Source organism: Taudactylus pleione, unplaced genomic scaffold (genome assembly GCF_031769625.1).
Source record: "Taudactylus pleione unplaced genomic scaffold, aTauple2 ptg000145l, whole genome shotgun sequence".
NCBI classification, from domain to species: Eukaryota; Metazoa; Chordata; class Amphibia; order Anura; family Myobatrachidae; genus Taudactylus; species Taudactylus pleione.
In genome coordinates, this window is record NW_028284547.1 from 513,772 (window position 1) to 540,454 (window position 26,683).

Below are 26,683 nucleotides of genomic sequence, written 5' to 3' on the forward strand. Positions count from 1 at the left end.
TGGAGTCGAATGTGCTTCCTCACCTATAAAAGCAGGAAAACAATTAAACTGGCTCCAACAAATCTCTCATTTACAAGAACTAATAGTCTCCTGGGAGACTAGCAAAAATTGCCAATGCTGACTATATTGCAAGTCATCATGGCGGGGTATTGGGTAAAGTTTTCAACTAGCAATAATCACGCCTCGGTTGGCCCTCATCGGCTATGATAATGCCACTGCGCAAAGTTAGTTGTACTTGGCTGGTGCAATCAGCATCTGCAACATAGAACTCATTACAACCAGGGCTAGACAAATCCAGTCTCTGGCTAGGAGCAGTGAATTGTGGGAACCTATATGCTAATGAGTCCAAGATCAGTGAAAATATTCCTGGGTGATGCCTTCAGGGACATTTTATTTTCAGTTCTTAAGTGCTTTTTTATCTCTCAGACTATGTGTTAACAAGAGTTGTAAGGAATTTTGTTCCAAGAAATCTCCACTTTGTATGAGTATGCAGTTAAATAGCTGGAACCTCTCATGGAGAAGAAAGATAATGACAATCATCTCTAAATCAATCTTCAATATCAGCAACTGGAAGACATGGAGTCAAATGTGCTTCCTCCCCTATAAAAGAAGGAAAACAATTAAACTGGCTCCTTCAAATCTTTCATTTACAAGAACTAATAGTCTCCTGGGAGACTAGCAAAAATTGCCAATGCTGACTATATTGCAAGTCATCATGGCGGGGTATTGGGTAAAGTTTTCAACTAGCAATAATCACGCCTCGCTTGGACCTCATTGGTTACGATAATGCCACTGCGCAAAGTTGATTGGACTTGGCTGGAGCAATCAGCATCTGCAACATAGAACTCATTACAACCATGGCTAGACAAATCCAGTCTCTGGCTAGGAGCAGTGTATTGTGGGAACCTATATGCTAATGTATATGCTAATGAGCCCAAGATCAGTGAAAATATTCCTGGGTGATGCCTTCAGGGACATTTTATTTTCAGTTCTTAAGTGCTTTTTTTATCTCTCAGACTCTGTGTTAACAAGAGTTGTAATGAATTTTGTTCCAAGAAATCTCCACTTTGTATGAGTATGCAGTTAAATAGCTGGAACCTCTCATGGAGAAGAAAGATAATGACAATCATCTCTAAGTCAATCTTCAATATCAGCAACTGGAAGACATGGAGTCAAATGTGCTTCCTCACCTATAAAAGCAGGAAAACAATTAAACTGGCTCCTTCAAATCTCTTATTTACAAGAACTAATAGTCTCCTGGGAAACTAGCAAAAATTGCCAATGCTGACTATATTGCAAGTCATCATGGCGGGGTATTGGGTAAAGTTTTCAACTAGCAATAATCACGCCTCAGTTGGACCTCATTGGCTATGATAATGCCACTGCGCAAAGTTGATTGTACTTGGCTGGTGCAATCAGCATCTGCAACATAGAACTCATTACAACCAGGGCTAGACAAATCCAGTCTCTGGCTAGGAGCAGTGAATTGTGGGAACCTATATGCTAATGAGTCCAAGATCAGTGAAAATATTCCTGGGTGATGCCTTCAGGGACATTTTATTTTCTGTTCTTAAGTGCTTTTTTTTATCTCTCAGACTCTGTGTTAACAAGAGTTGTAAGGAATTTTGTTCCAAGAAATCTCCACTTTGTATGAGTATGCAGTTAAATAGCTGGAACCTCTCATGGAGAAGAAAGATAATGACAATCATCTCTAAGTCAATCTTCAATATCAGCAACTGGAAGACATGGAGTCAAATGTACTTCCTCACCTATAAAAGAAGGAAAACAATTAAACTGGCTCCTTCAAATCTCTCATTTACAAGAACTAATAGTCTCCTGGGAGACTAGCAAAAATTGCCAATGCTGACTATATTGCAAGTCATCATGGCGGGGTATTGGGTAAAGTTTTCAACTAGCAATAATCACACCTCGGTTGGACCTCATTGGCTATGATAATGCCACTGCGCAAAGTTGATTGTACTTGGCTGGTGCAATCAGCATCTGCAACATAGAACTCATTACAACCAGGGCTAGACAAATCCAGTCTCTGGCTAGGAGCAGTGAATTGTGGGAACCTATATGCTTATGAGTCCAAGATCAGTGAAAATATTCCTGGGTGATGCCTTCAGGGACATTTTATTTTCTGTTCTTAAGTGCTTTTTTTTATCTCTCAGACTCTGTGTTAACAAGAGTTGTAAGGAATTTTGTTCCAAGAAATCTCCACTTTGTATGAGTATGCAGTTAAATAGCTGGAACCTCTCATGGAGAAGAAAGATAATGACAATCATCTCTAAATCAATCTTCAATATCAGCAACTGGAAGACATGGAGTCAAACGTGCTTCCTCACCTATAAAAGAAGAAAAACAATTAAACTGGCTCCTTCAAATCTCTCATTTACAAGAACTAATAGTCTCCTGGGAGACTAGCAAAAATTGCCAATGCTGACTATATTGCAAGTCATCATGGCGGGGTATTGGGTAAAGTTTTCAACTAGCAATAATCACACCTCGGTTGGACCTCATTGGTTACGATAATGCCACTGCGCAAAGTTGATTGGACTTGGCTGGAGCAATCAGCATCTGCAACATAGAACTCATTACAACCATGGCTAGACAAATCCAGTCTCTGGCTAGGAGCAGTGCATTGTGGGAACCTATATGCTAATGTATATGCTAATGAGCCCAAGATCGGTGAAAATATTCCTGGGTGATGCCTTCAGGGACATTTTATTTTCTGTTCTTAAGTGCTTTTTTTTATCTCTCAGACTCTGTGTTAACAAGAGTTGTAAGGAATTTTGTTCCAAGAAATCTCCACTTTGTATGAGTATGCAGTTAAATAGCTGGAACCTCTCATGGAGAAGAAAGATAATGACAATCATCTCTAAGTCAATCTTCAATATCAGCAACTGGAAGACATGGAGTCAAATGTGCTTCCTCACCTATAAAAGCAGGAAAACAATTAAACTGGCTCCAACAAATCTCTCATTTACAAGAACTAATAGTCTCCTGGGAGACTAGCAAAAATTGCCAATGCTGACTATATTGCAAGTCATCATTGCGCAGTATTGGGTAAAGTTTTCAACTAGCAATAATCACTCCTCGGTTGGACCTCATTGGCTATGATAATGCCACTGCGCAAAGTTGATTGTACTTGGCTGGTGCAATCAGCATCTGCAACATAGAACTCATTACAACCAGGGCTAGACAAATCCAGTCTCTGGCTAGGAGCAGTGAATTGTGGGAACCTATATGCTAATGAGTCCAAGATCAGTGAAAATATTCCTGGGTGATGCCTTCAGGGACATTTTATTTTCTGTTCTTAAGTGCTTTTTTTATCTCTCAGACTCTGTGTTATCAAGAGTTGTAAGGAATTTTGTTCCAAGAAATCTCCACTTTGTATGAGTATGCAGTTAAATAGCTGGAACCTCTCATGGAGAAGAAAGATAATGACAATCATCTCGAAGTCAATCTTCAATATCAGCAACTTGAAGACATGGAGTCAAATGTACTTCCTCACCTATAAAAATAGGAAAACAATTAAACTGGCTCCTTCAAATCTCTCATTTACAAGAACTAATAGTCTCCTGGGAGACTAGAAAAAATTGCCAATGCTGACTATATTGCAAGTCATCATAGCGGGGTATTGGGTAAAGTTTTCAACTAGCAATAATCACACCTCGGTTGGACCTCATTGGTTACGATAATGCCACTGCGCAAAGTTGATTGGACTTGGCTGGAGCAATCAGCATCTGCAACATAGAACTCATTACAACCATGGCTAGACAAATCCAGTCTCTGGCTAGGAGCAGTGCATTGTGGGAACCTATATGCTAATGTATATGCTAATGAGCCCAAGATCAGTGAAAATATTCCTGGGTGATGCCTTCAGGGACATTTTATTTTCTGTTCTTAAGTGCTTTTTTTTATCTCTCAGACTCTGTGTTAACAAGAGTTGTAAGGAATTTTGTTCCAAGAAATCTCCACTTTGTATGAGTATGCAGTTAAATAGCTGGAACCTCTCATGGAGAAGAAAGATAATGACAATCATCTCTAAGTCAATCTTCAATATCAGCAACTGGAAGACATGGAGTCAAATGTGCTTCCTCACCTATAAAAGCAGGAAAACAATTAAACTGGCTCCAACAAATCTCTCATTTACAAGAACTAATAGTCTCCTGGGAGACTAGCAAAAATTGCCAATGCTGACTATATTGCAAGTCATCATGGCGGGGTATTGGGTAAAGTTTTCAACTAGCAATAATCACGCCTCGGTTGGACCTCATTGGTTACGATAATGCCACTGCGCAAAGTTGATTGGACTTGGCTGGAGCAATCAGCATCTGCAACATAGAACTCATTACAACCATGGCTAGACAAATCCAGTCTCTGGCTAGGAGCAGTGTATTGTCGGAACCTATATGCTAATGTATATGCTAATGAGCCCAAGATCAGTGAAAATATTCCTGGGTGATGCCTTCAGGGACATTTTATTTTCAGTTCTTAATTGCTTTTTTTTATCTCTCAGACTCTGTGTTAACAAGAGTTGTAATGAATTTTGTTCCAAGAAATCTCCACTTTGTATGAGTATGCAGTTAAATAGCTGGAACCTCTCATGGAGAAGAAAGATAATGACAATCATCTCTAAGTCAAACTTCAATATCAGCAACTAGAAGACATGGAGTCAAATGTGCCTCCTCACCTATAAAAGCAGGAAAACAATTAAACTGGCTCCAACAAATCTCTCATTTACAAGAACTAATAGTCTCCTGGGAGACTAGCAAAAATTGCCAATGCTGACTATATTGCAAATCATCATGGCGGGGTATTGGGTAAAGTTTTCAACTAACAATAATCACGCCTCGGTTGGCCCTCATCGGCTATGATAATGCCACTGCGCAAAGTTGGTTGGACTTGGCTGGTGCAATCAGCATCTGCAACATTGAACTCATTACAACCAGGGCTAGACAAATCCAGTCTCTGGCTAGGAGCAGTGAATTGTGGGAACCTATATGCTAATGAGTCCAAGATCAGTGAAAATATTCCTGGGTGATGCCTTCAGGGACATTTTATTTTCAGTTCTTAAGTGCTTTTTTATCTCTCAGACTATGTGTTAACAAGAGTTGTAAGGAATTTTGTTCCAAGAAATCTCCACTTTGTATGAGTATGCAGTTAAATAGCTGGAACCTCTCATGGAGAAGAAAGATAATGACAATCATCTCTAAATCAATCTTCAATATCAGCAACTGGAAGACATGGAGTCAAATGTGCTTCCTCACCTATAAAAGAAGGAAAACAATTAAACTGGCTCCTTCAAATCTCTCATTTACAAGAACTAATAGTCTCCTGGGAGACTAGCAAAAATTGCCAATGCTGACTATATTGCAAGTCATCATGGCGGCGTATTGGGTAAAGTTTTCAACTAGCAATAATCTCACCTCGGTTGGACCTCATTGGTTACGATAATGCCACTGCGCAAAGTTGATTGGACTTGGCTGGAGCAATCAGCATCTGCAACATAGAACTCATTACAACCATGGCTAGACAAATCCAGTCTCTGGCTAGGAGCAGTGCATTGTGGGAACCTATATGCTTATGAGTCCAAGATCAGTGAAAATATTCCTGGGTGATGCCTTCAGGGACATTTTATTTTTTGTTCTTAAGTGCTTTTTTTTTTATCTCTCAGACTATGTGTTAACAAGAGTTGTAAGGAATTTTGTTCCAAGAAATCTCCACTTTGTATGAGTATGCAGTTAAATAGCTGGAACCTCTCATGGAGAAGAAAGATAATGACAATCATCTCTAAGTCAATCTTCAATATCAGCAACTGGAAGACATGGAGTCAAATGTGCTTCCTCACCTATAAAAGCAGGAAAACAATTAAACTGGCTCCAACAAATCTCTCATTTACAAGAACTAATAGTCTCCTGGGAGACTAGCAAAAATTGCCAATGCTGACTATATTGCAAGTCATCATGGCGGGGTATTGGGTAAAGTTTTCAACTAGCAATAATCACGCCTCGGTTGGACTTCATTGGCTATGATAATGCCACTGCGCAAAGTTGATTGAACTTGGCTGGTGCAATCAGCATCTGCAACATAGAACTCATTACAACCAGGGCTAGACAAATCCAGTCTGTGGCTAGGAGCAGTGAATTGTGGGAACCTATATGCTAAAGAGTCCAAGATCAGTGAAAATATTCCTGGGTGATGCCTTCAGGGACATTTTATTTTCAGTTCTTAAGTGCTTTTTTATCTCTCAGACTATGTGTTAACAAGAGTTGTAAGGAATTTTGTTCCAAGAAATCTCCACTTTGTATGAGTATGCAGTTAAATAGCTGGAACCTCTCATGGAGAAGAAAGATAATGACAATCATCTCTAAATCAATCTTCAATATCAGCAACTGGAAGACATGGAGTCAAATGTGCTTCCTCACCTATAAAAGAAGGAAAACAATTAAACTGGCTCCTTCAAATCTCTCATTTACAAGAACTAATAGTCTCCTGGGAGACTAGCAAAAATTGCCAATGCTGACTATATTGCAAGTCATCATGGCGAGGTATTGGGTAAAGTTTTCAACTAGCAATAATCACACCTCGGTTGGACCTCATTGGTTACGATAATGCCACTGCGCAAAATTGGTTGGACTTGGCTGGTGCAATCAGCATCTGCAACATAGAACTCATTACAACCAGGGCTAGACAAATCCAGTCTCTGGCTAGGAGCAGTGAATTGTGGGAACCTATATGCTAATGAGTCCAAGATCAGTGAAAATATTCCTGGGTGATGCCTTCAGGGACATTTTATTTTCTGTTCTTAAGTGCTTTTTTTATCTCTCAGACTCTGTGTTAACAAGAGTTGTAAGGAACTTTGTTCCAAGAAATCTCCACTTTGTATGAGTATGCAGTTAAATAGCTGGAACCTCTCATGGAGAAAAAAGATAATGACAATCATCTCTAAATCAATCTTCAATATCAGCAACTGGAAGACATGGAGTCAAATGTACTTCCTCACCTAGAAAAGCTGGAAAACAATTAAACTGGCTCCAACAAATCTCTTATTTATAAGAACTAATAGTCTCCTGGGAGACTAGCAAAAATTGCCAATGCTGACTATATTGCAAGTCATCATGGCGGGGTATTGGGTAAAGTTTTCAACTAGCAATAATCACACCTCGGTTGGACCTCATTGGCTATGATAATGCCACTGCGCAAAGTTGATTGTACTTGGCTGGTGCAATCAGCATCTGCAACATAGAACTCATTACAACCAGGGCTAGACAAATCCAGTCTCTGGCTAGGAGCAGTGCATTGTGGGAACCTATATGCTAATGTATATGCTAATGAGCCCAAGATCGGTGAAAATATTCCTGGGTGATGCCTTCAGGGACATTTTATTTTCTGTTCTTAAGTGCTTTTTTATCTCTCAGACTCTGTGTTAACAAGAGTTGTAAGGAATTTTGTTCCAAAAAATCTCCACTTTGTATGAGTATGCAGTTAAATAGCTGGAACCTCTCATGGAGAAGAAAGATAATGACAATCATCTCTAAGTCAATCTTCACTATCAGCAACTAGAAAACATGGAGTCAAATGTGCTTCCTCACCTATAAATGCAGGAAAACAATTTAACTGGCTCCAACAAATCTCTCATTTACAAAAACTAATAGTCTCCTGGGAGACTAGCAAAAATTGCCAATGCTGACTATATTGCAAGTCATCATGGCGGGATATTGGGTAAAGTTTTCAACTAGCAATAATCACACCTCGGTTGGTCCTCCTTGGCTATGATAATGCCACTGCGCAAAGTTGGTTGGACTCGGCTGGTGCAATCAGCATCTGCAACATAGAACTCATTACAACCAGGGCTAGACAAATCCAGTCTCTGGCTAGGAGCAGTGAATTGTGGGAACCTATATGCTAATGAGTCCAAGATCAGTGAAAATATTCCTGGGTGATGCCTTCAGGGACATTTTATTTTCAGTTCTTAAGTGCTTTTTTATCTCTCACACTATGTGTTGACAAGAGTTGTAAGGAATTTTGTTCCAAGAAATCTCCACTTTGTATGAGTATGCAGTTAAATAGCTGGAACCTCTCATGGAGAAGAAAGATAATGACAATCATCTCTAAATCAATCTTCAATATCAGCAACTGGAAGACATGGAGTCAAATGTGCTTCCTCACCTATAAAAGAAGGAAAACAATTAAACTGGCTCCTTCAAATCTCTCATTTACAAGAACTAATAGTCTCCAGGGAGACTAGCAAAAATTGCCAATGCTGACTATATTGCAAGTCATCATGGCGGGGTATTGGGTAAAGTTTTCAACTAGCAATAATCACGCCTCGGTTGGCCCTCATCGGCTATGATAATGCCACTGCGCAAAGTTGGTTGGACTTGGCTGGTGCAATCAGCATCTGCAACATAGAACTCATTACAACCATGGCTAGACAAATCCAGTCTCTGGCTAGGAGCAGTGCATTGTGGGAACCTATATGCTAATGTATATGCTAATGAGCCCAAGATCAGTGAAAATATTCCTGGGTGATGCCTTCAGGGACATTTTATTTTCTGTTCTTAAGTGCTTTTTTTTATCTCTCAGACTCTGTGTTAACAAGAGTTGTAAGGAATTTTGTTCCAAGAAATCTCCACTTTGTATGAGTATGCAGTTAAATAGCTGGAACCTCTCATGGAGAAGAAAGATAATGACAATCATCTCTAAGTCAATCTTCAATATCAGCAACTGGAAGACATGGAGTCAAATGTGCTTCCTCACCTATAAAAGCAGGAAAACAATTAAACTGGCTCCAACAAATCTCTCATTTACAAGAACTAATAGTCTCCTGGCAGACTAGCAAAAATTGCCAATGCTGACTATATTGCAAGTCATCATGGCAGGGTATTGGGTAAAGTTTTCAACTAGCAAATATCACGCCTCGGTTGGACCTTATTGGCTATGTTAATGCCACTGCGCAAAATTGATTGTACTTGGCTGGAGCAATCAGCATCTGCTACATAGAACTCATTACAACCAGGGCTAGACAAATCCAGTCTCTGGCTAGGAGCAGTGAATTGTGGGAACCTATATGCTAATGAGTCCAAGATCAGTGAAAATATTCCTGGGTGATGCCTTCAGGGACATTTTATTTTCTGTTCTTAAGTGCTTTTTTTTATCTCTCAGACTCTGTGTTCCTGACTTGTAAGGAATTTTGTTCCAAGAAATCTCCACTTTGTATGAGTATGCAGTTAAATAGCTGGAACCTCTCATGGAGAAGAAAGATAATGACAATCATCTCTAAGTCAATCTTCAATATCAGCAACTGGAAGACATGGAGTCAAATGTGCTTCCTCACCTATAAAAGCAGGAAAACAATTAAACTGGCTCCAACAAATCTCTCATTTACAAGAACTAATAGTCTCCTGGGAGACTAGCAAAAATTGCCAATGCTGACTATATTGCAAGTCATCATGGCGGGGTATTGGGTAAAGTTTTCAATTAGCAATAATCACGCCTCGGTTGGCCCTCATCAGCTATGATAATGCCACTGCGCAAAGTTGGTTGGACTTGGCTGGTGCAATCAGCATCTGCAACATAGAACTCATTACAACCAGGGCTAGACAAATCCAGTCTCTGGCTAGGAGCAGTGAATTGTGGGAACCTATATGCTAATGAGTCCAAGATCAGTGAAAATATTCCTGGGTGATGCCTTCAGGGACATTTTATTTTCAGTTCTTAAGTGCTTTTTTATCTCTCAGACTATGTGTTAACAAGAGTTGTAAGGAATTTTGTTCCAAGAAATCTCCACTTTGTATGAATATGCAGTTAAATAGCTGGAACCTCTCATGAAGAAGAAAGATAATGACAATCATCTCTAAATCAATCTTCAATATCAGCAACTGGAAGACATGGAGTCAAATGTGCTTCCTCACCTAGAAAAGCTGGAAAACAATTAAACTGGCTCCAACAAATCTCTCATTTACAAGAACTAATAGTCTCCTGGGAGACTAGCAAAAATTGCCAATGCTGACTATATTGCAAGTCATCATGGCGGGGTATTGGGTAAAGTTTTCAACTAGCAATAATCACACCTCGGTTGGACCTCATTGGCTATGATAATGCCACTGCGCAAAGTTGATTGTACTTGGCTGGTGCAATCAGCATCTGCAACATAGAACTCATTACAACCAGGGCTAGACAAATCCAGTCTCTGGCTAGGAGCAGTGCATTGTGGGAACCTATATGCTAATGTATATGCTAATGAGCCCAAGATCGGTGAAAATATTCCTGGGTGATGCCTTCAGGGACATTTTATTTTCTGTTCTTAAGTGCTTTTTTTTATCTCTCAGACTCTGTGTTAACAAGAGTTGTAAGGAATTTTGTTCCAAGAAATCTCCACTTTGTATGAGTATGCAGTTAAATAGCTGGAACCTCTCATGGAGAAGAAAGATAATGACAATCATCTCTAAGTCAATCTTCAATATCAGCAACTGGAAGACATGGAGTCAAATGTGCTTCCTCACCTATAAAAGCAGGAAAACAATTAAACTGGCTCCAACAAATCTCTCATTTACAAGAACTAATAGTCTCATGGGAGACTAGCAAAAATTGCCAATCCTGACTATATTGCAAGTCATCATGGCGGGGTATTGGGTAAAGTTTTCAACTAGCAATAATCACACCTCGGTTGGTCCTCCTTGGCTATGATAATGCCACTGCGCAAAGTTGGTTGGACTTGGCTGGTGCAATCAGCATCTGCAACATAGAACTCATTACAACCAGGGCTAGACAAATCCAGTCTCTGGCTAGGAGCAGTGAATTGTGGGAACCTATATGCTAATGAGTCCAAGATCAGTGACAATATTCCTGGGTGATGCCTTCAGGGACATTTTATTTTCTGTTCTTAAGTGCTTTTTTTATCTCTCAGACTCTGTGTTAACAAGAGTTGTAAGGAATTTTGTTCCAAGAAATCTCCACTTTGTATGAGTATGCAGTTAAATAGCTGGAACCTCTCATGGAGAAGAAAGATAATGACAATCATCTCTAAGTCAATCGTCAATATCAGCAACTGGAAGACATGGAGTCAAATGTACTTTCTCACCTATAAAAGAAGGAAAACAATTAAACTGGCCCCTTCAAATCTCTCATTTACAAGAACTAATAGTCTACTGGGAGACTAGCAAAAATTGCCAATGCTGACTATATTGCAAGTCATCATGGCGGGGTATTGAGTAAAGTTTTCAACTAGCAATAATCACACCTCGGTTGGACCTCATTGGTTACAATAATGCCACTGCGCAAAGTTGATTGGACTTGGCTGGAGCAATCAGCATCTGCAACATAGAACTCATTACAACCATGGCTAGACAAATCCAATCTCTGGCTAGGAGCAGTGCATTGTGGGAACCTATATGCTAATGTATATGCTAATGAGCCCAAGATCAGTGAAAATATTCCTGGGTAGATGCCTTCAGGGACATTTTATTTTCTGTTCTTAAGTGCTTTTTTATCTCTCAGACTCTGTGTTAACAAGAGTTGTAAGGAATTTTGTTCCAAGAAATCTCCACTTTGTATGAGTATGCAGTTAAATAGCTGGAACTTCTCATGGAGAAGAAAGATAATGACAATCATCTCTAAGTCAATCTTCACTATCAGCAACTAGAAGACATGGAGTCAAATGTGCTTCCTCACCTATAAAAAGCAGGAAAACAATTAAACTGGCTCCAACAAATCTCTCATTTACAAGAACTAATAGTCTCCTGGGAGACTAGCAAAAATTGCCAATCCTGACTATATTGCAAGTCATCATGGCGGGGTATTGGGTAAAGTTTTCAACTAGCAATAATCGCGCCTCGGTTGGTCCTCCTTGGCTATGATAATGCCACTGCGCAAAATTGGTTGGACTTGGCTGGTGCAATCAGCATCTGCAACATAGAACTCATTACAACCAGGGCTAGACAAATCCAGTCTCTGGCTAGGAGCAGTGAATTGTGGGAACCTATATGCTAATGAGTCCAAGATCAGTGAAAATATTCCTGGGTGATGCCTTCAGGGACATTTTATTTTCTGTTCTTAAGTGCTTTTTTTATCTCTCAGACTCTGTGTTAACAAGAGTTGTAAGGAATTTTGTTCCAAGAAATCTCCACTTTGTATGAGTATGCAGTTAAATAGCTGGAACCTCTCATGGAGAAGAAAGATAATGACAATCATCTCTAAGTCAATCTTCAATATCAGCAACTGGAAGAAATGGAGTCAAATGTACTTCCTCAACTATAAAAGAAGGAAAACAATTAAACTGGCTCCTTCAAATCTCACATTTACAAGAACTAATAGTCTCCTGGGAGACTAACAAAAATTGCCAATGCTGACTATATTGCAAGTCATCATGGCAGGGTATTGGGTAAAGTTTTCAACTAGCAATAATCACGCCTCGGTTGGCCCTCATTTGTTACGATAATGCCACTGCGCAAAGTTGGTTGGACTTGGCTGGTGCAATCAGCATCTGCAACATAGAACTCATTACAACCATGGCTAGACAAATCCAGTCTCTGGCTAGGAGCAGTGCATTGTGGGAACCTATATGCTAATGTATATGCTAATGAGCCCAAGATCAGTGAAAATATTCCTGGGTGATGCCTTCAGGGACATTTTATTTTCTGTTCTTAAGTGCTTTTTTATCTCTCAGACTCTGTGTTAACAAGAGTTGTAAGGAATTTTGTTCCAAGAAATCTCCACTTTGTATGAGTATGCAATTAAATAGCTGGAACTTCTCATGGAGAAGAAAGATAATGACAATCATCTCTAAGTCAATCTTCACTATCAGCAACTAGAAGACATAGAGTCAAATGTGCTTCCTCACCTATAAAAGCAGGAAAACAATTAAACTGGCTCCAACAAATCTCTCATTTACAAGAACTAATAGTCTCCTGGGAGACTAGCAAAAATTGCCAATGCTGACTATATTGCAAGTCATCATGGCGGGGTATTGGGTAAAGTTTTCAACTAGCAATAATCACGCCTCGGTTGGCCCTCATCGGCTATGATAATGCCACTGCGCAAAGTTGGTTGGACTTGGCTGGTGCAATCAGCATCTGCAACATAGAACTCATTACAACCAGGGCTAGACAAATCCAGTCTCTGGCTAGGAGCAGTGAATTGTGGGAACCTATATGCTAATGAGTCCAAGATCAGCGAAAATATTCCTGGGTGGTGCCTTCAGGGACATTTTATTTTCAGTTCTTAAGTGCTTTTTTTTCTCTCAGACTCTGTGTTAACAAGAGTTGTAAGGAATTTTGTTCCAAGATATCTCCACTTTGTATGAGTATGCAGTTAAATAGCTTTAACTTCTCATGGAGAAGAAAGATAATGACAATCATCTCTATGTCAATCTTCACTATCAGCATCTAGAAGACATGGAGTCAAATGTGCTTCCTCACCTATAAAAGCAGAAAAACAATTAAACTGGCTCCAACAAATCTCTCATTTACAAGAACTAATAGTCTCCTGGGAGACTAGCAAAAATTGCCAATGCTGACTATATTGCAAGTCATCATGGCGGGGTATTGGGTAAAGTTTTCAACTAGCAATAATCACGCCTCGGTTGGCCCTTATCGGCTATGATAATGCCACTGCGCAAAGTTGGTTGGACTTGGCTGGTGCAATCAGCATCTGCAACATAGAACTCATTACAACCAGGGCTAGACAAATCCAGTCTCTGGCTAGGAGCAGTGAATTGTGGGAACCTATATGCTAATGAGTCCAAGATCAGTGAAAATATTCCTGGGTGATGCCTTCAGGGACATTTTATTTTCTGTTCTTAAGTGCTTTTTTTTCTCTCAGACTCTGTGTTAACAAGAGTTGTAAGGAATTTTGTTCCAAGATATCTCCACTTTGTATGAGTATGCAGTTAAATAGCTTTAACTTCTCATGGAGAAGAAAGATAATGACAATCATCTCTAAGTCAATCTTCACTATCAGCATCTAGAAGACATGGAGTCAAATGTGCTTCCTCACCTATAAAAGCAGGAAAACAATTAAACTGGCTCCAACAAATCTCTCATTTACAAGAACTAATAGTCTCCTGGTAGACTAGCAAAAATTGCCAATGCTGACTATATTGCAAGTCATCATGGCGGGGTATTGGGTAAAGTTTTCAACTAGCAATAATCACGCCTCGGTTGGCCCTCATCGGCTATGATAATGCCACTGCGCAAAGTTGGTTGGACTTGGCTGGTGCAATCAGCATCTGCAACATAGAACTCATTACAACCAGGGCTAGACAAATCCAGTCTCTGGCTAGGAGCAGTGAATTGTGGGAACCTATATGCTAATGAGTCCAAGATCAGTGAAAATATTCCTGGGTGATGCCTTTCAGGGACATTTTATTTTCTGTTCTTAAGTGCTTTTTTTTATCTCTCAGACTCTGTGTTAACAAGAGTTGTAAGGAACTTTGTTCCAAGAAATCTCCACTTTGTATGAGTATGCAGTTAAATAGCTGGAACCTCTCATGGAGAAGAAAGATAATGACAATCATCTCTAAATCAATCTTCAATATCAGCAACTGGAAGACATGGAGTCAAATGTACTTCCTCACCTATAAAAGAAGGAAAACAATTAAACTGGCTCCTTCAAATCTCTCATTTACAAGAACTAATAGTCTCCTGGGAGACTAGCAAAAATTGCCAATGCTGACTATATTGCAAGTCATCATGGCGGGGTATTGGGTAAAGTTTTCAACTAGCAATAATCACGCCTCGGTTGGACCTCATTGGCTATGATAATGCCACTGCGCAAAGTTGATTGTACTTGGCTGGTGCAATCAGCATCTGCAACATAGAACTCATTACAACCAGGGCTAGACAAATCCAGTCTCTGGCTAGGAGCTGTGAATTGTGGGAACCTATATGCTAATGAGTCCAAGATCAGTGAAAATATTCCTGGGTGATGCCTTCAGGGACATTTTATTTTCAGTTCTTAAGTGCTTTTTTATCTCTCAGACTATGTGTTGACAAGAGTTGTAAGGAATTTTGTTCCAAGAAATCTCCACTTTGTATGAGTATGCAGTTAAATAGCTGGAACTTCTCATGGAGAAGAAAGATAATGACAATCATCTCTAAGTCAATCGTCAATATCAGCAACTGGAAGACATGGAGTCAAATGTACTTCCTCACCTATAAAAGAAGGAAAACAATTAAACTGGCTCCAACAAATCTCTCATTTACAAGAACTAATAGTCTCCTGGGAGACTAGCAAAAATTGCCAATGCTGACTATATTGCAAGTCATCATGGCGGGGTATTGGTTAAAGTTTTCAACTAGCAATAATCACGCCTCGGTTGGACTTCATTGGCTATGATAATGCCACTGCGCAAAGTTGATTGTACTTGGCTGGTGCAATCAGCATCTGCAACATAGAACTCATTACAACCAGGGCTAGACAAATCCAGTCTGTGGCTAGGAGCAGTGCATTGTGGGAACCTATATGCTAATGAGCCCAAGATCAGTGAAAATATTCCTGGGTGATGCCTTCAGGGACATTTTATTTTCTGTTCTTAATTGCTTTTTTATCTCTCAGACTCTGTGTTAACAAGAGTTGTAAGGAATTTTGTTCCAAGAAATCTCCACTTTGTATGAGTATGCAGTTAAATAGCTGGAACTTCTCATGGAGAAGAAAGAAAATGACAATCATCTCTAAGTCAATCTTCACTATCAGCAACTAGAAGACATGGAGTCAAATGTGCTTCCTCACCTATAAAAGCAGGAAAACAATTAAACTGGCTCCAACAAATCTCTCATTTACAAGAACTAATAGTCTCCTGGGAGACTAGCAAAAATTGCCAATGCTGACTATATTGCAAGTCATCATGGCAGAGTATTGGGTAAAGTTTTCAACTAGCAATAATCACGCCTCGGTTGGCCCTCATCGGCTATGATAAAGCCACTGCGCAAAGTTGGTTGGACTTGGCTGGTGCAATCAGCATCTGCAACATAGAACTCATTACAACCAGGGCTAGACAAATCCAGTCTCTGGCTAGGAGCAGTGAATTGTGGGAACCTATATGCTAATGAGTCCAAGATCAGCGAAAATATTCCTGGGTGGTGCCTTCAGGGACATTTTATTTTCAGTTCTTAAGTGCTTTTTTTTTCTCTCAGACTCTGTGTTAACAAGAGTTGTAAGGAATTTTGTTCCAAGATATCTCCACTTTGTATGAGTATGCAGTTAAATAGCTTTAACTTCTCATGGAGAAGAAAGATAATGACAATCATCTCTAAGTCAATCTTCACTATCAGCATCTAGAAGACATGGAGTCAAATGTGCTTCCTCACCTATAAAAGCAGGAAAACAATTAAACTGGCTCCAACAAATCTCTCATTTACAAGAACTAATAGTCTCCTGGTAAACTAGTAAAAATTGCCAATGCTGACTATATTGCAAGTCATCATGGCGGGGTATTGGGTAAAGTTTTCAACTAGCAATAATCACGCCTCGGTTGGCCCTCATCGGCTATGATAATGCCACTGCGCAAAGTTGGTTGGACTTGGCTGGTGCAATCAGCATCTGCAACATAGAACTCATTACAACCAGGGCTAGACAAATCCAATCTCTGGCTAGGAGCAGTGCATTGTGGGAACCTATATGCTAATGTATATGCTAATGAGCCCAAGATCAGTGAAAATATTCCTGGGTGATGCCTTCAGGGACATTTTATTTTCTGTTCTTAAGTGCTTTTTTATCTCTCAGACTATGTGTTAACAAGAGTTGTAAGGAATTTTGTTCCAAGAAATCTCCACTTTGTATGAGTATGCAGTTAAATAGCTGGAACCTCTCATGGAGAAGATAGATAATGACAATCATCTCTAAATCAATCTTCAATATCAGCAACTTGAAGACATGGAGTCAAATGTGCTTCCTCCCCTATAAAAGAAGGAAAACAATTAAACTGGCTCCTTCAAATCTCTCATTTACAAGAACTAATAGTCTCCTGGGAGACTAGCAAAAATTGCCAATGCTGACTATATTGCAAGTCATCATGGCGGGGTATTGGGCAAAGTTTTCAACTAGCAATAATCACACCTCGGTTGGACCTCATTGGTTACGATAATGCCACTGCGCAAAGTTGATTGGACTTGGCTGGAGCAATCAGCATCTGCAACATAGAACTCATTACAACCATGGCTAGACAAATCCAGTCTCTGGCTAGGAGCAGTGCATTGTGGGAACCTATATGCTAATGTATATGCTAATGAGTCCAAGATCAGTGAAAATATTCCTGGGTGATGCCTTCAGGGACATTTTATTTTCTGTTCTTAAGTGCTTTTTTCATCTCTCAGACTCTGTGTTAACAAGAGTTGTAAGGAATTTTGTTCCAAGAAATCTCCACTTTGTATGAGTATGCAGTTAAATAGCTGGAACCTCTCATGGAGAAGAAAGATAATGACAATCATCTCTAAGTCAATCTTCAATATCAGCAACTGGAAGATATGGAGTCAAATGTACTTCCTCACCTATAAAAGAAGGAAAACAATTAAACTGGCTCCTTCAAATCTCTCATTTACAAGAACTAATAGTCTCCTGGGAGACTAGCAAAAATTGCCAATGCTGACTATATTGCAAGTCATCATGGCGGGGTATTGGGTAAAGTTTTCAACTAGCAATAATCACACCTCGGTTGGACCTCATTGGCTATGATAATGCCACTGCGCAAAGTTAATTGTACTTGGCTGGTGCAATCAGCATCTGCAACATAGAACTCATTACAACCAGGGCTAGACAAATCCAGTCTCTGGCTAGGAGCAGTGAATTGTGGGAACCTATATGCTTATGAGTCCAAGATCAGTGAAAATATTCCTGGGTGATGCCTTCAGGGACATTTTATTTTCTGTTCTTAAGTGCTTTTTTTTATCTCTCAGACTCTGTGTTAACAAGAGTTGTAAGGAATTTTGTTCCAAGAAATTTCCACTTTGTATGAGTATGCAGTTAAATAGTTGGAACCTCTCATGGAGAAGAAAGATAAAGACAATCATCAATATCAACAACTGGAAGACATGGAGTCGAATGTGCTTCCTCACCTATAAAAGCAGGAAAACAATTAAACTGGCTCCAACAAATCTCTCATTTACAAGAACTAATAGTCTCCTGGGAGACTAGCAAAAATTGCCAATGCTGACTATATTGCAAGTCATCATGGCGGGGTATTGGGTAAAGTTTTCAACTAGCAATAATCACGCCTCGGTTGGCCCTCATCGGCTATGATAATGCCACTGCGCAAAGTTAGTTGTACTTGGCTGGTGCAATCAGCATCTGCAACATAGAACTCATTACAACCAGGGCTAGACAAATCCAGTCTCTGGCTAGGAGCAGTGAATTGTGGGAACCTATATGCTAATGAGTCCAAGATCAGTGAAAATATTCCTGGGTGATGCCTTCAGGGACATTTTATTTTCAGTTCTTAAGTGCTTTTTTATCTCTCAGACTATGTGTTAACAAGAGTTGTAAGGAATTTTGTTCCAAGAAATCTCCACTTTGTATGAGTATGCAGTTAAATAGCTGGAACCTCTCATGGAGAAGAAAGATAATGACAATCATCTCTAAATCAATCTTCAATATCAGCAACTGGAAGACATGGAGTCAAATGTGCTTCCTCCCCTATAAAAGAAGGAAAACAATTAAACTGGCTCCTTCAAATCTTTCATTTACAAGAACTAATAGTCTCCTGGGAGACTAGCAAAAATTGCCAATGCTGACTATATTGCAAGTCATCATGGCGGGGTATTGGGTAAAGTTTTCAACTAGCAATAATCACGCCTCGCTTGGACCTCATTGGTTACGATAATGCCACTGCGCAAAGTTGATTGGACTTGGCTGGAGCAATCAGCATCTGCAACATAGAACTCATTACAACCATGGCTAGACAAATCCAGTCTCTGGCTAGGAGCAGTGTATTGTGGGAACCTATATGCTAATGTATATGCTAATGAGCCCAAGATCAGTGAAAATATTCCTGGGTGATGCCTTCAGGGACATTTTATTTTCAGTTCTTAAGTGCTTTTTTTATCTCTCAGACTCTGTGTTAACAAGAGTTGTAATGAATTTTGTTCCAAGAAATCTCCACTTTGTATGAGTATGCAGTTAAATAGCTGGAACCTCTCATGGAGAAGAAAGATAATGACAATCATCTCTAAGTCAATCTTCAATATCAGCAACTGGAAGACATGGAGTCAAATGTGCTTCCTCACCTATAAAAGCAGGAAAACAATTAAACTGGCTCCTTCAAATCTCTTATTTACAAGAACTAATAGTCTCCTGGGAAACTAGCAAAAATTGCCAATGCTGACTATATTGCAAGTCATCATGGCGGGGTATTGGGTAAAGTTTTCAACTAGCAATAATCACGCCTCAGTTGGACCTCATTGGCTATGATAATGCCACTGCGCAAAGTTGATTGTACTTGGCTGGTGCAATCAGCATCTGCAACATAGAACTCATTACAACCAGGGCTAGACAAATCCAGTCTCTGGCTAGGAGCAGTGAATTGTGGGAACCTATATGCTAATGAGTCCAAGATCAGTGAAAATATTCCTGGGTGATGCCTTCAGGGACATTTTATTTTCTGTTCTTAAGTGCTTTTTTTTATCTCTCAGACTCTGTGTTAACAAGAGTTGTAAGGAATTTTGTTCCAAGAAATCTCCACTTTGTATGAGTATGCAGTTAAATAGCTGGAACCTCTCATGGAGAAGAAAGATAATGACAATCATCTCTAAGTCAATCTTCAATATCAGCAACTGGAAGACATGGAGTCAAATGTACTTCCTCACCTATAAAAGAAGGAAAACAATTAAACTGGCTCCTTCAAATCTCTCATTTACAAGAACTAATAGTCTCCTGGAAGACTAGCAAAAATTGCCAATGCTGACTATATTGCAAGTCATCATGGCGGGGTATTGGGTAAAGTTTTCAACTAGCAATAATCACACCTCGGTTGGACCTCATTGGCTATGATAATGCCACTGCGCAAAGTTGATTGTACTTGGCTGGTGCAATCAGCATCTGCAACATAGAACTCATTACAACCAGGGCTAGACAAATCCAGTCTCTGGCTAGGAGCAGTGAATTGTGGGAACCTATATGCTTATGAGTCCAAGATCAGTGAAAATATTCCTGGGTGATGCCTTCAGGGACATTTTATTTTCTGTTCTTAAGTGCTTTTTTTTATCTCTCAGACTCTGTGTTAACAAGAGTTGTAAGGAATTTTGTTCCAAGAAATCTCCACTTTGTATGAGTATGCAGTTAAATAGCTGGAACCTCTCATGGAGAAGAAAGATAAAGACAATCATCTCTAAGTCAATCTTCAATATCAGCAACTGGAAGACATGGAGTCAAATGTGCTTCCTCACCTATAAAAGCAGGAAAACAATTAAACTGGCTCCAACAAATCTCTCATTTACAAGAACTAATAGTCTCCTGGGAGACTAGCAAAAATTGCCAATGCTGACTATATTGCAATTCATCACGGCAGGGTATTGGGTAAAGTTTTCAACTAGCAATAATCACGCCTCGGTTGGCCCTCATCGGCTATTATAATGCCACTGCGCAAAGTTAGTTGTACTTGGCTGGTGCAATCAGCATCTGCAACATAGAACTCATTACAACCAGGGCTAGACAAATCCAGTCTGTGGCTAGGAGCAGTGAATTGTGGGAACCTATATGCTAATGTATATGCTAATGAGCCCAAGATCAGTGAAAATATTCCTGGGTGATGCCTTCAGGGACATTTTATTTTCTGTTCTTAAGTGCTTTTTTTATCTCTCAGACTCTGTGTTAACAAGAGTTGTAAGGAATTTTGTTCCAAGAAATCTCCACTTTGTATGAGTATGCAGTTAAATAGCTGGAACCTCTCATGGAGAAGAAAGATAATGACAATCATCTCTAAGTCAATCTTCAATATCAGCAACTGGAAGACATGGAGTCAAATGTGCTTCCTCACCTATAAAAGTAGGAAAACAATTAAACTGGCTCCAACAAATATCTCATTTACAAGAACTAATAGTCTCCTGGGAGACTAGCAAAAATTGCCAATGCTGACTATATTGCAAGTCATCATGGCGGGGTATTGGGTAAAGTTTTCAACTAGCAATAATCACGCCTCGGTTGGCCCTCATCGGCTATGATAATGCCACTGCGCAAAGTTGATTGTACTTGGCTGGTGCAATCAGCATCTGCAACATAGAACTCATTACAACCATGGCTAGACAAATCCAGTCTCTGGCTAGGAGCAGTGCATTGTGGGAACCTATATGCTAATGTATATGCTAATGAGCCCAAGATCAGTGAAAATATTCCTGGGTGATGCCTTCAGGGACATTTTATTTTCTGTTCTTAAGTGCTTTTTTTTATCTCTCAGACTCTGTGTTAACAAGAGTTGTAAGGAATTTTGTTCCAAGAAATCTCCACTTTGTATGAGTATGCAGTTAAATAGCTGGAACCTCTCATGGAGAAGAAAGATAATGACAATCATCTCTAAGTCAATCTTCAATATCAGCAACTGGAAGACATGGAGTCAAATGTGCTTCCTCACCTATAAAAGCAGGAAAACAATTAAACTGGCTCCAACAAATCTCTCATTTACAAGAACTAATAGTCTCCTGGGAGACTAGCAAAAATTGCCAATGCTGACTATATTGCAAGTCATCATGGCGGGGTATTGGGTAAAGTTTTCAACTAGCAATTATCACGCCTCGGTTGGACCTCATTGGTTACGATAATGCCACTGCGCAAAGTTGATTGGACTTGGCTGGAGCAATCAGCATCTGCAACATAGAACTCATTACAACCATGGCTAGACAAATCCAGTCTCTGGCTAGGAGCAGTGTATTGTGGGAACCTATATGCTAATGTATATGCTAATGAGCCCAAGATCAGTGAAAATATTCCTGGGTGATGCCTTCAGGGACATTTTATTTTCAGTTCTTAATTGCTTTTTTTTATCTCTCAGACTCTGTGTTAACAAGAGTTGTAATGAATTTTGTTCCAAGAAATCTCCACTTTGTATGAGTATGCAGTTAAATAGCTGGAACCTCTCATGGAGAAGAAAGATAATGACAATCATCTCTAAGTCAAACTTCAATATCAGCAACTAGAAGACATGGAGTCAAATGTGCCTCCTCACCTATAAAAGCAGGAAAACAATTAAACTGGCTCCAACAAATCTCTCATTTACAAGAACTAATAGTCTCCTGGGAGACTAGCAAAAATTGCCAATGCTGACTATATTGCAAATCATCATGGCGGGGTATTGGGTAAAGTTTTCAACTAACAATAATCACGCCTCGGTTGGCCCTCATCGGCTATGATAATGCCACTGCGCAAAGTTGGTTGGACTTGGCTGGTGCAATCAGCATCTGCAACATTGAACTCATTACAACCAGGGCTAGACAAATCCAGTCTCTGGCTAGGAGCAGTGAATTGTGGGAACCTATATGCTAATGAGTCCAAGATCAGTGAAAATATTCCTGGGTGATGCCTTCAGGGACATTTTATTTTCAGTTCTTAAGTGCTTTTTTATCTCTCAGACTATGTGTTAACAAGAGTTGTAAGGAATTTTGTTCCAAGAAATCTCCACTTTGTATGAGTATGCAGTTAAATAGCTGGAACCTCTCATGGAGAAGAAAGATAATGACAATCATCTCTAAATCAATCTTCAATATCAGCAACTGGAAGACATGGAGTCAAATGTGCTTCCTCACCTATAAAAGAAGGAAAACAATTAAACTGGCTCCTTCAAATCTCTCATTTACAAGAACTAATAGTCTCCTGGGAGACTAGCAAAAATTGCCAATGCTGACTATATTGCAAGTCATCATGGCAGCGTATTGGGTAAAGTTTTCAACTAGCAATAATCTCACCTCGGTTGGACCTCATTGGTTACGATAATGCCACTGCGCAAAGTTGATTGGACTTGGCTGGAGCAATCAGCATCTGCAACATAGAACTCATTACAACCATGGCTAGACAAATCCAGTCTCTGGCTAGGAGCAGTGCATTGTGGGAACCTATATGCTAATGTATATGCTAATGAGTCCAAGATCAGTTAAAATATTCCTGGGTGATGCGTTCAGGGACATTTTATTTTTTGTTCTTAAGTGCTTTTTTTTTATCTCTCAGACTATGTGTTAACAAGAGTTGTAAGGAATTTTGTTCCAAGAAATCTCCACTTTGTATGAGTATGCAGTTAAATAGCTGGAACCTCTCATGGAGAAGAAAGATAATGACAATCATTTCTAAGTCAATCTTCAATATCAGCAACTGGAAGACATGGAGTCAAATGTGCTTCCTCACCTATAAAAGCAGGAAAACAATTAAACTGGCTCCAACAAATCTCTCATTTACAAGAACTAATAGTCTCCTGGGAGACTAGCAAAAATTGCCAATGCTGACTATATTGCAAGTCATCATGGCAGGGTATTGGTTAAAGTTTTCAACTAGCAATAATCACATCTCAGTTGGACCTCATTGGCTATGATAATGCCACTGCGCAAAGTTGATTGTACTTTGCTGGTGCAATCAGCATCTGCAACATAGAACTCATTACAACCAGGGCTAGACAAATCCAGTCTCTGGCTAGGAGCAGTGCATTGTGGGAACCTATATGCTAATGTATATGCTAATGAGCCCAAGATCAGTGAAAATATTCCTGGGTGATGCCTTCAGGGACATTTTATTTTCTGTTCTTAAGTGCTTTTTTTATCTCTCAGACTCTGTGTTAACAAGAGTTGTAAGGAATTTTGTTCCAAGAAATCTCCACTTTGTATGAGTATGCAGTTAAATAGCTGGAACCTCTCATGGAGAAGAAAGATAATGACAATCATCTCTAAGTCAATCTTCAATATGAGCAACTGGAAGACATGGAGTCAAATGTACTTCCTCACCTATAAAAGAAGGAAAACAATTAAACTGGCTCCTTCAAATCTCTCATTTACAAGAACTAATAGTCTCCTGGGAGACTAGCAAAAATTGCCAATGCTGACTATATTGCAAGTCATCATGGCGGGGTATTGGGTAAAGTTTTCAACTAGCAATAATGACGCCTCGGTTGGACCTCATTGGCTATGATAATACCACTGCGCAAAGTTGATTGGACTTGGCTGGTGCAATCAGCATCTGCAACATAGAACTCATTACAACCAGGGCTAGACAAATCCAGTCTCTGGCTAGGAGCAGTGAATTGTGGGAACCTATATGCTTATGAGTCCAAGATCAGTGAAAATATTCCTGGGTGATGCCTTCAGGGACATTTTATTTTCTGTTCTTAAGTGCTTTTTTATCTCTCAGACTCTGTGTTAACAAGAGTTGTAAGGAATTTTGTTCCAAGAAATCTCCACTTTGTATGAGTATGCAGTTAAATAGCTGGAACCTCTCATGGAGAAGAAAGATAATGACAATCATCTCTAAGTCAATCTTCAATATCAGCAACTGGAAGACATGGAGTCAAATGTGCTTCCTCACCTATAAAAGCAGGAAAACAATTAAACTGGCTCCAACAAATCTCTCATTTACAAGAACTAATAGTCTCCTGGGAGACTAGCAAAAATTGCCAATGCTGACTATATTGCAAGTCATCATGGCGGGGTATTGGGTAAAGTTTTCAACTAGCAATAATCACGCCTCGGTTGGACTTCATTGGCTATGATAATGCCACTGCGCAAAGTTGATTGAACTTGGCTGGTGCAATCAGCATCTGCAACATAGAACTCATTACAACCAGGGCTAGACAAATCCAGTCTGTGGCTAGGAGCAGTGAATTGTGGGAACCTATATGCTAAAGAGTCCAAGATCAGTGAAAATATTCCTGGGTGATGCCTTCAGGGACATTTTATTTTCAGTTCTTAAGTGCTTTTTTATCTCTCAGACTATGTGTTAACAAGAGTTGTAAGGAATTTTGTTCCAAGAAATCTCCACTTTGTATGAGTATGCAGTTAAATAGCTGGAACCTCTCATGGAGAAGAAAGATAATGACAATCATCTCTAAATCAATCTTCAATATCAGCAACTGGAAGACATGGAGTCAAATGTGCTTCCTCACCTATAAAAGAAGGAAAACAATTAAACTGGCTCCTTCAAATCTCTCATTTACAAGAACTAATAGTCTCCTGGGAGACTAGCAAAAATTGCCAATGCTGACTATATTGCAAGTCATCATGGCGGCGTATTGGGTAAAGTTTTCAACTAGCAATAATCTCACCTCGGTTGGACCTCATTGGTTACGATAATGCCACTGCGCAAAGTTGATTGGACTTGGCTGGAGCAATCAGCATCTGCAACATAGAACTCATTACAACCATGGCTAGACAAATCCAGTCTCTGGCTAGGAGCAGTGCATTGTGGGAACCTATATGCTTATGAGTCCAAGATCAGTGAAAATATTCCTGGGTGATGCCTTCAGGGACATTTTATTTTTTGTTCTTAAGTGCTTTTTTTTTTATCTCTCAGACTATGTGTTAACAAGAGTTGTAAGGAATTTTGTTCCAAGAAATCTCCACTTTGTATGAGTATGCAGTTAAATAGCTGGAACCTCTCATGGAGAAGAAAGATAATGACAATCATCTCTAAGTCAATCTTCAATATCAGCAACTGGAAGACATGGAGTCAAATGTGCTTCCTCACCTATAAAAGCAGGAAAACAATTAAACTGGCTCCAACAAATCTCTCATTTACAAGAACTAATAGTCTCCTGGGAGACTAGCAAAAATTGCCAATGCTGACTATATTGCAAGTCATCATGGCGGGGTATTGGGTAAAGTTTTCAACTAGCAATAATCACGCCTCGGTTGGACTTCATTGGCTATGATAATGCCACTGCGCAAAGTTGATTGAACTTGGCTGGTGCAATCAGCATCTGCAACATAGAACTCATTACAACCAGGGCTAGACAAATCCAGTCTGTGGCTAGGAGCAGTGAATTGTGGGAACCTATATGCTAAAGAGTCCAAGATCAGTGAAAATATTCCTGGGTGATGCCTTCAGGGACATTTTATTTTCAGTTCTTAAGTGCTTTTTTATCTCTCAGACTATGTGTTAACAAGAGTTGTAAGGAATTTTGTTCCAAGAAATCTCCACTTTGTATGAGTATGCAGTTAAATAGCTGGAACCTCTCATGGAGAAGAAAGATAATGACAATCATCTCTAAATCAATCTTCAATATCAGCAACTGGAAGACATGGAGTCAAATGTGCTTCCTCACCTATAAAAGAAGGAAAACAATTAAACTGGCTCCTTCAAATCTCTCATTTACAAGAACTAATAGTCTCCTGGGAGACTAGCAAAAATTGCCAATGCTGACTATATTGCAAGTCATCATGGCGAGGTATTGGGTAAAGTTTTCAACTAGCAATAATCACACCTCGGTTGGACCTCATTGGTTACGATAATGCCACTGCGCAAAATTGGTTGGACTTGGCTGGTGCAATCAGCATCTGCAACATAGAACTCATTACAACCAGGGCTAGACAAATCCAGTCTCTGGCTAGGAGCAGTGAATTGTGGGAACCTATATGCTAATGAGTCCAAGATCAGTGAAAATATTCCTGGGTGATGCCTTCAGGGACATTTTATTTTCTGTTCTTAAGTGCTTTTTTTATCTCTCAGACTCTGTGTTAACAAGAGTTGTAAGGAACTTTGTTCCAAGAAATCTCCACTT

At 39.6% G+C, this 26,683-nt stretch overlaps 46 non-coding genes across 46 annotated transcripts; all 46 read right to left on the minus strand.

Annotated features, from left to right (window-relative positions):
• Positions 1-86: 86 nt before the first annotated feature.
• Positions 87-227, minus strand: LOC148522418 (U4 spliceosomal RNA). Its single transcript, XR_015878538.1, has one exon. It is a non-coding gene; the product is annotated as a U4 spliceosomal RNA (small nuclear RNA).
• A 436-nt stretch (positions 228-663) lies between these two features.
• On the minus strand, positions 664-804 carry LOC148522419 (U4 spliceosomal RNA). The gene has a single exon (XR_015878669.1). It is a non-coding gene; the product is annotated as a U4 spliceosomal RNA (small nuclear RNA).
• A 449-nt stretch (positions 805-1,253) lies between these two features.
• On the minus strand, positions 1,254-1,394 carry LOC148522420 (U4 spliceosomal RNA). Its single transcript, XR_015878562.1, has one exon. It is a non-coding gene; the product is annotated as a U4 spliceosomal RNA (small nuclear RNA).
• Positions 1,395-1,832: 438 nt separating this feature from the next.
• Positions 1,833-1,973, minus strand: LOC148522421 (U4 spliceosomal RNA). Its single transcript, XR_015878733.1, has one exon. It is a non-coding gene; the product is annotated as a U4 spliceosomal RNA (small nuclear RNA).
• Positions 1,974-2,411: 438 nt separating this feature from the next.
• LOC148522422 (U4 spliceosomal RNA) lies at positions 2,412-2,552 on the minus strand. The gene has a single exon (XR_015878726.1). It is a non-coding gene; the product is annotated as a U4 spliceosomal RNA (small nuclear RNA).
• Positions 2,553-3,002: 450 nt separating this feature from the next.
• On the minus strand, positions 3,003-3,143 carry LOC148522423 (U4 spliceosomal RNA). The gene has a single exon (XR_015878661.1). It is a non-coding gene; the product is annotated as a U4 spliceosomal RNA (small nuclear RNA).
• A 437-nt stretch (positions 3,144-3,580) lies between these two features.
• LOC148522424 (U4 spliceosomal RNA) lies at positions 3,581-3,721 on the minus strand. The gene has a single exon (XR_015878600.1). It is a non-coding gene; the product is annotated as a U4 spliceosomal RNA (small nuclear RNA).
• Positions 3,722-4,171: 450 nt separating this feature from the next.
• Positions 4,172-4,312, minus strand: LOC148522425 (U4 spliceosomal RNA). Its single transcript, XR_015878579.1, has one exon. It is a non-coding gene; the product is annotated as a U4 spliceosomal RNA (small nuclear RNA).
• A 450-nt stretch (positions 4,313-4,762) lies between these two features.
• Positions 4,763-4,903, minus strand: LOC148522426 (U4 spliceosomal RNA). The gene has a single exon (XR_015878653.1). It is a non-coding gene; the product is annotated as a U4 spliceosomal RNA (small nuclear RNA).
• A 436-nt stretch (positions 4,904-5,339) lies between these two features.
• On the minus strand, positions 5,340-5,480 carry LOC148522427 (U4 spliceosomal RNA). Its single transcript, XR_015878585.1, has one exon. It is a non-coding gene; the product is annotated as a U4 spliceosomal RNA (small nuclear RNA).
• A 440-nt stretch (positions 5,481-5,920) lies between these two features.
• On the minus strand, positions 5,921-6,061 carry LOC148522428 (U4 spliceosomal RNA). Its single transcript, XR_015878746.1, has one exon. It is a non-coding gene; the product is annotated as a U4 spliceosomal RNA (small nuclear RNA).
• A 436-nt stretch (positions 6,062-6,497) lies between these two features.
• LOC148522429 (U4 spliceosomal RNA) lies at positions 6,498-6,638 on the minus strand. The gene has a single exon (XR_015878557.1). It is a non-coding gene; the product is annotated as a U4 spliceosomal RNA (small nuclear RNA).
• A 437-nt stretch (positions 6,639-7,075) lies between these two features.
• On the minus strand, positions 7,076-7,216 carry LOC148522430 (U4 spliceosomal RNA). The gene has a single exon (XR_015878734.1). It is a non-coding gene; the product is annotated as a U4 spliceosomal RNA (small nuclear RNA).
• Positions 7,217-7,664: 448 nt separating this feature from the next.
• Positions 7,665-7,805, minus strand: LOC148522431 (U4 spliceosomal RNA). Its single transcript, XR_015878640.1, has one exon. It is a non-coding gene; the product is annotated as a U4 spliceosomal RNA (small nuclear RNA).
• A 436-nt stretch (positions 7,806-8,241) lies between these two features.
• Positions 8,242-8,382, minus strand: LOC148522432 (U4 spliceosomal RNA). Its single transcript, XR_015878560.1, has one exon. It is a non-coding gene; the product is annotated as a U4 spliceosomal RNA (small nuclear RNA).
• Positions 8,383-8,832: 450 nt separating this feature from the next.
• LOC148522433 (U4 spliceosomal RNA) lies at positions 8,833-8,973 on the minus strand. The gene has a single exon (XR_015878705.1). It is a non-coding gene; the product is annotated as a U4 spliceosomal RNA (small nuclear RNA).
• A 436-nt stretch (positions 8,974-9,409) lies between these two features.
• LOC148522434 (U4 spliceosomal RNA) lies at positions 9,410-9,550 on the minus strand. The gene has a single exon (XR_015878606.1). It is a non-coding gene; the product is annotated as a U4 spliceosomal RNA (small nuclear RNA).
• Positions 9,551-9,986: 436 nt separating this feature from the next.
• Positions 9,987-10,127, minus strand: LOC148522435 (U4 spliceosomal RNA). The gene has a single exon (XR_015878735.1). It is a non-coding gene; the product is annotated as a U4 spliceosomal RNA (small nuclear RNA).
• Positions 10,128-10,577: 450 nt separating this feature from the next.
• LOC148522436 (U4 spliceosomal RNA) lies at positions 10,578-10,718 on the minus strand. The gene has a single exon (XR_015878672.1). It is a non-coding gene; the product is annotated as a U4 spliceosomal RNA (small nuclear RNA).
• A 437-nt stretch (positions 10,719-11,155) lies between these two features.
• Positions 11,156-11,296, minus strand: LOC148522437 (U4 spliceosomal RNA). Its single transcript, XR_015878628.1, has one exon. It is a non-coding gene; the product is annotated as a U4 spliceosomal RNA (small nuclear RNA).
• Positions 11,297-11,746: 450 nt separating this feature from the next.
• On the minus strand, positions 11,747-11,887 carry LOC148522438 (U4 spliceosomal RNA). The gene has a single exon (XR_015878701.1). It is a non-coding gene; the product is annotated as a U4 spliceosomal RNA (small nuclear RNA).
• Positions 11,888-12,324: 437 nt separating this feature from the next.
• LOC148522439 (U4 spliceosomal RNA) lies at positions 12,325-12,465 on the minus strand. Its single transcript, XR_015878687.1, has one exon. It is a non-coding gene; the product is annotated as a U4 spliceosomal RNA (small nuclear RNA).
• Positions 12,466-12,913: 448 nt separating this feature from the next.
• Positions 12,914-13,054, minus strand: LOC148522440 (U4 spliceosomal RNA). The gene has a single exon (XR_015878539.1). It is a non-coding gene; the product is annotated as a U4 spliceosomal RNA (small nuclear RNA).
• Positions 13,055-13,490: 436 nt separating this feature from the next.
• Positions 13,491-13,631, minus strand: LOC148522441 (U4 spliceosomal RNA). The gene has a single exon (XR_015878625.1). It is a non-coding gene; the product is annotated as a U4 spliceosomal RNA (small nuclear RNA).
• A 436-nt stretch (positions 13,632-14,067) lies between these two features.
• On the minus strand, positions 14,068-14,208 carry LOC148522442 (U4 spliceosomal RNA). Its single transcript, XR_015878612.1, has one exon. It is a non-coding gene; the product is annotated as a U4 spliceosomal RNA (small nuclear RNA).
• A 439-nt stretch (positions 14,209-14,647) lies between these two features.
• LOC148522443 (U4 spliceosomal RNA) lies at positions 14,648-14,788 on the minus strand. The gene has a single exon (XR_015878663.1). It is a non-coding gene; the product is annotated as a U4 spliceosomal RNA (small nuclear RNA).
• A 436-nt stretch (positions 14,789-15,224) lies between these two features.
• Positions 15,225-15,365, minus strand: LOC148522444 (U4 spliceosomal RNA). The gene has a single exon (XR_015878567.1). It is a non-coding gene; the product is annotated as a U4 spliceosomal RNA (small nuclear RNA).
• A 436-nt stretch (positions 15,366-15,801) lies between these two features.
• On the minus strand, positions 15,802-15,942 carry LOC148522445 (U4 spliceosomal RNA). Its single transcript, XR_015878644.1, has one exon. It is a non-coding gene; the product is annotated as a U4 spliceosomal RNA (small nuclear RNA).
• A 437-nt stretch (positions 15,943-16,379) lies between these two features.
• Positions 16,380-16,520, minus strand: LOC148522446 (U4 spliceosomal RNA). The gene has a single exon (XR_015878684.1). It is a non-coding gene; the product is annotated as a U4 spliceosomal RNA (small nuclear RNA).
• Positions 16,521-16,968: 448 nt separating this feature from the next.
• Positions 16,969-17,109, minus strand: LOC148522447 (U4 spliceosomal RNA). The gene has a single exon (XR_015878738.1). It is a non-coding gene; the product is annotated as a U4 spliceosomal RNA (small nuclear RNA).
• A 449-nt stretch (positions 17,110-17,558) lies between these two features.
• Positions 17,559-17,699, minus strand: LOC148522448 (U4 spliceosomal RNA). Its single transcript, XR_015878736.1, has one exon. It is a non-coding gene; the product is annotated as a U4 spliceosomal RNA (small nuclear RNA).
• A 423-nt stretch (positions 17,700-18,122) lies between these two features.
• LOC148522449 (U4 spliceosomal RNA) lies at positions 18,123-18,263 on the minus strand. The gene has a single exon (XR_015878540.1). It is a non-coding gene; the product is annotated as a U4 spliceosomal RNA (small nuclear RNA).
• Positions 18,264-18,699: 436 nt separating this feature from the next.
• Positions 18,700-18,840, minus strand: LOC148522450 (U4 spliceosomal RNA). The gene has a single exon (XR_015878670.1). It is a non-coding gene; the product is annotated as a U4 spliceosomal RNA (small nuclear RNA).
• Positions 18,841-19,289: 449 nt separating this feature from the next.
• On the minus strand, positions 19,290-19,430 carry LOC148522451 (U4 spliceosomal RNA). The gene has a single exon (XR_015878563.1). It is a non-coding gene; the product is annotated as a U4 spliceosomal RNA (small nuclear RNA).
• Positions 19,431-19,868: 438 nt separating this feature from the next.
• Positions 19,869-20,009, minus strand: LOC148522452 (U4 spliceosomal RNA). The gene has a single exon (XR_015878740.1). It is a non-coding gene; the product is annotated as a U4 spliceosomal RNA (small nuclear RNA).
• Positions 20,010-20,447: 438 nt separating this feature from the next.
• Positions 20,448-20,588, minus strand: LOC148522453 (U4 spliceosomal RNA). Its single transcript, XR_015878702.1, has one exon. It is a non-coding gene; the product is annotated as a U4 spliceosomal RNA (small nuclear RNA).
• A 449-nt stretch (positions 20,589-21,037) lies between these two features.
• Positions 21,038-21,178, minus strand: LOC148522454 (U4 spliceosomal RNA). Its single transcript, XR_015878541.1, has one exon. It is a non-coding gene; the product is annotated as a U4 spliceosomal RNA (small nuclear RNA).
• Positions 21,179-21,628: 450 nt separating this feature from the next.
• Positions 21,629-21,769, minus strand: LOC148522455 (U4 spliceosomal RNA). The gene has a single exon (XR_015878595.1). It is a non-coding gene; the product is annotated as a U4 spliceosomal RNA (small nuclear RNA).
• A 450-nt stretch (positions 21,770-22,219) lies between these two features.
• Positions 22,220-22,360, minus strand: LOC148522456 (U4 spliceosomal RNA). The gene has a single exon (XR_015878654.1). It is a non-coding gene; the product is annotated as a U4 spliceosomal RNA (small nuclear RNA).
• Positions 22,361-22,796: 436 nt separating this feature from the next.
• On the minus strand, positions 22,797-22,937 carry LOC148522457 (U4 spliceosomal RNA). Its single transcript, XR_015878626.1, has one exon. It is a non-coding gene; the product is annotated as a U4 spliceosomal RNA (small nuclear RNA).
• A 451-nt stretch (positions 22,938-23,388) lies between these two features.
• LOC148522458 (U4 spliceosomal RNA) lies at positions 23,389-23,529 on the minus strand. Its single transcript, XR_015878662.1, has one exon. It is a non-coding gene; the product is annotated as a U4 spliceosomal RNA (small nuclear RNA).
• A 449-nt stretch (positions 23,530-23,978) lies between these two features.
• LOC148522459 (U4 spliceosomal RNA) lies at positions 23,979-24,119 on the minus strand. Its single transcript, XR_015878583.1, has one exon. It is a non-coding gene; the product is annotated as a U4 spliceosomal RNA (small nuclear RNA).
• Positions 24,120-24,555: 436 nt separating this feature from the next.
• Positions 24,556-24,696, minus strand: LOC148522460 (U4 spliceosomal RNA). Its single transcript, XR_015878747.1, has one exon. It is a non-coding gene; the product is annotated as a U4 spliceosomal RNA (small nuclear RNA).
• Positions 24,697-25,132: 436 nt separating this feature from the next.
• LOC148522461 (U4 spliceosomal RNA) lies at positions 25,133-25,273 on the minus strand. Its single transcript, XR_015878586.1, has one exon. It is a non-coding gene; the product is annotated as a U4 spliceosomal RNA (small nuclear RNA).
• A 440-nt stretch (positions 25,274-25,713) lies between these two features.
• Positions 25,714-25,854, minus strand: LOC148522462 (U4 spliceosomal RNA). Its single transcript, XR_015878748.1, has one exon. It is a non-coding gene; the product is annotated as a U4 spliceosomal RNA (small nuclear RNA).
• Positions 25,855-26,290: 436 nt separating this feature from the next.
• LOC148522463 (U4 spliceosomal RNA) lies at positions 26,291-26,431 on the minus strand. Its single transcript, XR_015878558.1, has one exon. It is a non-coding gene; the product is annotated as a U4 spliceosomal RNA (small nuclear RNA).
• Between the last annotated feature and the right edge of the window lie 252 nt (positions 26,432-26,683).